We start from the raw sequence: 6,862 nt of genomic DNA, 5'->3' as shown, positions 1-6,862 counted from the left end.
AATGCAGCGTTGAAATTGGGTTGTAATAATAATACGTTAAAAACAAGAATTTTTTGTTCCAAAGATGTACACTTTAATAAAAATAATTCAATCGGAAAAATATTAGGATTTAATAGAGAATCAATCAATGCCAATATAAGTACTGAATCTCAGCATCCTGTCAGCATTTTAGCAACACCTATCGTACGCATCGATTGTGATGTTATCAGCGGATCATTTGTAAACGGAAAAGCAAGCTATATTATTTATGAATTTGTGCCTAACGTTACAGAATTATTGAAATAAAAAAACTTATAAAATTCATAAAAACACCTTCACTCCTATTAAAAGACTCAGTCCTAAAGGATCACCTCACAAAGAAACATCGCTGCGATTCAGGTATTACCACAACAATTAAATCTTATCTATCATTGAATGAAAATGAATCCAAAAGCGCAAAAGTTTGGGGTTGGTTCAGGCATTACCACCGATGGAGGATTTTCTGTGTATATACCGTTAAATAAAATATTAGGTTTTGCAGAAGTTGTTGAAAAAATCATAATGAACTGCAAACATTAATTAGTACTATTGAGAAGTAATACAAATCTCAATTCCTTATTACTAAGTTCTGGAGAAGTTGTCGAAGATATAATTTTAAATAAAATAGTTTGGCGAGTTCCTCATGTTCGAGTGTCGGACCGTGAAAGAATCAATTTACTTAAACATTTAGAAAAAGATCGAGCGATAACCTTAGCGTTTCGTAACTGGGATTTGTATGAATACCCATTGTTACCCAAAACCAGGAAACATACTTGGTCCATTAAAACTTCATCACAGTTGGAGAAACCAAGATTTGTTATTATTGCTTTACAAAAGGCAGGAAAGATATAATTAACTGTTTTGAATCTTTGAATAAATTAAAAGTTAACCAAATAATTTTATGTGCTATTCCATATATGAGTTGCCAGTCTCCAAAACTTAATAAAAACATTCACCTACTCAATAATTTTATGCATTCGTTGACATGTCGTCACAGTGACAAATTTGTGTTTTTTGACACAAACAATTTCATAGGTGATTGTTTTAAGACCAATGATAGAATATTTCTATCCAGATACCATAAGAACAAAATTGCTACATTGGTAGCTAGTAATATTAATGTTTGGACGAGTTTACATTGTGAGCGAAATATTAATTATAAGTTGACTACAGAATTGCCAACTCTGTGTGATGGTAACTCTGTTGACTTGACAGTTAATTTAAACTGCACACTCAGACAACGGGAAACCCTCGAGGGTTAAGAATTATCCATCAAAATATACAAGGTCTTCCCGGCAAAGAATTAGAAGTACAACTAGTTTTAGAAGAATTAAATGTGGACATTTTATGTTTGACTGAGCATTGGCTCATGGAGGGGGAGATGATGTTCAGCCTAAACAATTATAATATTGTGAGCTGCTTAAACAGAAAGTCTGCAATTAGAGGTGAGTCTATAATATTTATCAAATGCGGTCTTCGCTGTAAAGAGCGAACAGACATAACCAGACTTTCGGTTGAGCGGTGTGCCGAAGTGACCTGTGCCGAGCTAGATCATCACATAATTGTTTGTGTGTACAGTCCCCCAAACAGTGAATTTAAACAATTTTTAAAAATAATGGATCAAGTGTTACATGTTACCTCAAAATGTAATAAAAAATTAATTATTTGTGGTGATTTTAACATTGACATTTTAGTTAAATCAACTGCTAGTATACAATTTATTAATTTGTTTAAATCTTATAATTTAGAGTATGTTTTTTTCGAACCAACCCGAATAACATCTACATCTGCCAAGTGTCTGTATAATTTTTTTTGCAATAATCTATAAAGATTATACGGAAATAATTATTCACAAATTGCCCTCGGATCACACCGGTCAATATGTTACCTTTGAGAAAGGGTCCTTAAACAATTTAAATAATGATAAAATTATGTGTAGACCTCTTTCTTCCAAAAACATAAGAAAATTTAAAATAAACATTGCAAATCAATTAAATACTTTAACATATTCTGGAAATAATCCTAATGAACATTATAACAATTTATTTAATATGATTTCTGCTGAATACTCAAAAAGGTTCAAGCAGAAACAAGTCAATATTCGTAATAGATTACAGTTCAGTGAATGGGCTACATTAGGTATTCACAAGAGTAGGAAAAAGTTATATGACTTATATGCCCAGAAACAATACAATTTTGACTCCAGTTTTGTAGAATATGTCAAAAATTATTCAAAATTATTTAAAAAAGTTTGCAGGCAAGCCAAATCTTTTCACATAAGTAGTAAAATAAACATACATACATACATACATACATACATACATACATATGATCACGTCTATATCCCTTGCGGGGTAGACAGAGCCAACAGTCTTGAAAAGACTGAATGGCCACGTTCAGCTATTTGGCTTAATGATAGAACCGAGATTCAAATAGTGACAGGTTGCTAGCCCATCGCCTAAAAGAGGAATCCTAAGTTTATAAGCCTATCCCTTAGTCGCCTTTTACGACATCCATGGGAAAGAGATGGAGTGGTCCTATTCTTTTTTGTAATAGTGCCGGGAACCACACGGCACTAAAATAAACAACGCACCAAATAAAATTAAAGAAACATGGAACATTATTAATAAAGAATCTGGCAAAATCAAAGATAGAGACAGTATTAAACAAATATCATCCGGTAACAAAAGTATTTCTAAAACTCAGGACATAGTAAATGCTTTTGATAATTTCTTTGCAAAAATCCCTGTGGAGCTAACTTCTGACGTTGACTCTTGTCCATTGCGCGCTGAAACCCTACTTAATAATAACACAACTCCCATCAAATCTGTCTTTAAATTTAAATATGTTAACTCTGATAATATATTAAAGGCGTTCAAACAACTTAATTTGAAAAAGTCTGAAGACCATTGGGGTATGTCTGTTAGTATCATAAGTCAAATCATAGATATTATTGCATCTGATCTAGCTTTTATATTTAATGAATGTATTGATGAGGGTATTTTCCCAAATTTAATGAAATGTAGCAAATTAATACCTTTATTCAAAAAAGGGGAGAAAACAGTCCTTGGCAATTATAGGATTTTTTTTTTTTTTTTTTTTTTTTTTTTTTTTTTTTTTTTTTTTTTTTTGACAAATTACACAGATTGAGTTAGCCTCGAAATAAGTTCGAAACTTGTGTTACGAGATACTAACTCAACGATACCATATTTTATAATATAATACTTATATAGATAAACATCCAAGACCCAGGACAATCAGAAAAAGTTCTTTTCTCATCATGCCCTGGCCGGGATTCGAACCCGGGACCTCCAGTGTCACAGACAAGCATACTACCGCTGAGCCACAGAGGCCGTCAAACCTATTTCTATATTGCCAGTTTTGAGCAAGGTGTTTGAGAAGATGATGCTTAATCAAATGCAACAATATTTTAAAATCAATAACATTTTCCATTCCCAACAATATGGGTTCACTGCCGGGAAGTCCACCACTGATGCGGGAGTAGCACTTGTTACTCAAATCTATGACGCGTGGGAGAGTTCACAGGATTCAGTTGGAGTCTTTTGCGATCTCTCTAAAGCATTTGATTGCGTAGATCATCAGACACTTTTGCGTAAACTTCGTCAATATGGGTTTTGACCACAAATCAACTAAACTAATGGCATCCTATTTGACTGATAGGCTTCAAACTGCAGATATTAATGGAGTAAAGTCAAGCGGATCAAGCGTCTCAATGGGTGTTCCTCAGGGCTCAATTTTAGGACCATTCCTCTTCTTGGTATATGTCAATGACCTGCCTTTTATGGTGGAAAAACAGGCGGGTATAGTGCTGTTTGCCGATGACACTTCTTTAATATTTAAATTAGATCGCCATAGCGAAAATGTAAGTTCGGTTAATAATATACTGTCGGCCATATCTATCTGGTTCTCAACCAACAATCTTCTTTTAAATGCTAATAAGACCCAATGCATTAAATTTACCCTTCCAAACGTAAGGCAGGCCAATACTGACATAATACTGGAAGGCCAGAAATTAGAATTTGTTGAAAATACAAAGTTTTTAGGAATTATAATTGATGCAAAGCTACAGTGGGGTGCTCATATTTCTAAACTATCCAATAGACTTAGCTCTGCCGCTTATGCTGTTAGGAGGATCCGACAATTGACAGATGTAGCTACAGCTAGGCTTGTTTATTTCAGCTATTTTCATAGCTTGTTATCTTATGGTTTACTTTTATGGGGTAGCGCGGCTGATATACAAACTATTTTTATAATTCAGAAAAGGGCCGTTCGCGCAATTTACGGTTTAGGACCAAGAGACTCGTTAAGACAACTCTTTAAGAAAATAAACATACCTACAGTAGCGTCCCAGTACATTTTTGATCTTATAATGTATGTTAGGAAAAATACCTCTTTTTTTCAAAAAGTTAGTGCCACAACTGATAGAAATTTACGTAATAAACATAAATTAGTCATGCCGTTTCATAGGCTTAGCAAAGTCAGTAAATCATTTATGGGGAACTGTATACGATTTTATAATAGGTTGCCGGAGTCTGTTCTTGATATTCCCAACCGAAAATTCAAAGAGTATGTAAAGAAAGTACTTTGTGAGAAGGCTTATTATAGGACTGATGATTACCTTAATGATAAAAACATCTGGCTCGAGCTTGGCACAGGAACCTCGTAATTAATTGTAGTTTAATTTGAACTTAAATCAAAATTTCAGTACACTCTGTACATAAATCTTTTTAAAATTGGCAATCCATAAAATATATTTTCAATATTAAATCTCATAAATATATAAATCTGAACAATGTATTCTCCCGTCCACATTCTATTCTAAGTATAATTTAATATTGTGAAGTTGACGTTGTTGAAGAAAATGCTGCAGTGCAGTTTGTTACCGCTTCTTCTGCACTGACGCCTTGGAAGCGGCAGTAAACTTAGTTTTTAAGTAATTTATTTGACGTCAACCAAGTTGTTAAACCATACGACAATTATTAAGCGATATAATAGTATCCTATAATAATGAATAAAAATTTTGAATTTTTGAATTTGAATTTGAATTTTTGAAACAAACCGTAAAAGTAATGCAACAATGTCGATGGCAGAGTTCGATCATTGTCATATTTGAGATGTAAGAGTATTTCTAAATTCTTCATATTATCCGTATGAAGGTTTAAATATTAGTTTCTCAGACAACAGATACTCATTAATACATTCAGTCAGAAAAGTATCGGGAATGGATTATTTATTTATGGTTCCAAATTCAAATTTTTGTTTTTTTTTGTTGTTGTTAGATTGGCACAACTGTTTTCCATTTTGGCGCGGAGTTTGAGTTGCATCTGTTGTTTACATTAAATACAGTGCTATTTTTAGTTATATCATATCTAGTGTGTATTGCTAATTTCATAATGGATAAAAACATCGAACAAAGAGTTTGTCTTAAATTTTGCATTGCCAATGGAATATCGTGTTCGGAGTCACTGAAAATGTTACAGAAGGCTTACGGTGAATCGACTTTATCAAAAACTCGTGCTTATGAGTGGTAACAAAGCGTTCAAAAGCGGTCGAGATGTGATGGAAGATTTGCCTCGCTCTGGTAGGCCATCAACGTCTGCAACTGAAGTTAACATCGCAAAAGTGAAGGAAATAGTGACTGAAAATCCTCATTCAACTTTGAGAGAGATAGCCACCGAACTTTCTGTATCTCACGAGTCGATCCGTACCATTTTAACTAATAATTTGGGTATGAAACATGTTGCCGCTCGGCTAGTCCCAAAAGACCTGAATTTTTTTCAAAAACTCAATCGCATGAGAGTCGCTGAGGACATGCTAGAACGAGTCAATTCCGACCCAACATTCATGAAACGCATTGTTACTGGTGACGAGACGTGGGTTTACGAGTTTGACATGCAAACTAGTCAACAAGCTTCGGAGTGGCGCCTTCAACTGAACCGAAACCGAAAAAACCACGCCAAAGTCGTTCAAAAGTCAAAGTCATGTTGACTGTTTTCTTTGACTATCGCGGTGTTGTGCACTCGGAATTCTTGCCGGAAGGTCAAACGGTAAATAAGGAATAATTTTTGAGTGTTATGCGGCGTTTAAGAGAGCAAATCCGACGAAAAAGGCCAGATTTGTGGAAAGAAAATTCTTGGATTTTGCACCATGATAATGCACCTTCGCACAAGGCCATCATTGTGAACGAATTTTTAACCAAACACTCAACAAATACCATCGAGCAACCACCATATTCACCAGATATGGCTCCAGCCGACTTTTTTCTTTTTCCTAAACTCAAATTACCACTTCGTGGCACCCGTTTTCAATCGGTAGAAGACATAAAAGAGAATTCGCGGCGAGAACTGACCTCAATTCCGGAAACAGCGTTTAAAAAATGTTTTGATGATTGGATTATTCGTTGGCGTAAGTGTATCGTTTCTAAAGGAGCATATTTTGAAGGTGATAAAATAAATTTGGATGAATAACAAACAGTTTGTGTATTATTGATCTTTTCCTGCTACTTTCTTGACAGAGTAGTATATGAACAATACGCAAGATTTCATCAGTCTTATCATAGTCGCCGAGCGGAGCCATTGATGGGATTAAAAGAATTTAGAAACATAGCTCCGTTATTTGTTATAGACTGTTCACGACAGCATGAAATGTTAAAGGGATCAATTGATGTGAGAGTTGAATTCGAATCTGACCAAGACATACCCGATCAAACGGCTGCATATTGTCTGATACTAAACGATTGCATATTTGAATACAAGCCATTGAGCAATATTGTTAAGAAGTTATCATGAATGCTAATACAATAATCATAGATTTACAAGGGTTT

The sequence above is a fragment of the Amyelois transitella genome, chromosome W (assembly GCF_032362555.1).
Source record: "Amyelois transitella isolate CPQ chromosome W, ilAmyTran1.1, whole genome shotgun sequence".
In the NCBI taxonomy this organism is placed as follows: Eukaryota; Metazoa; Arthropoda; class Insecta; order Lepidoptera; family Pyralidae; genus Amyelois; species Amyelois transitella.
Note: the sequence above shows the minus strand (reverse complement) of the source record.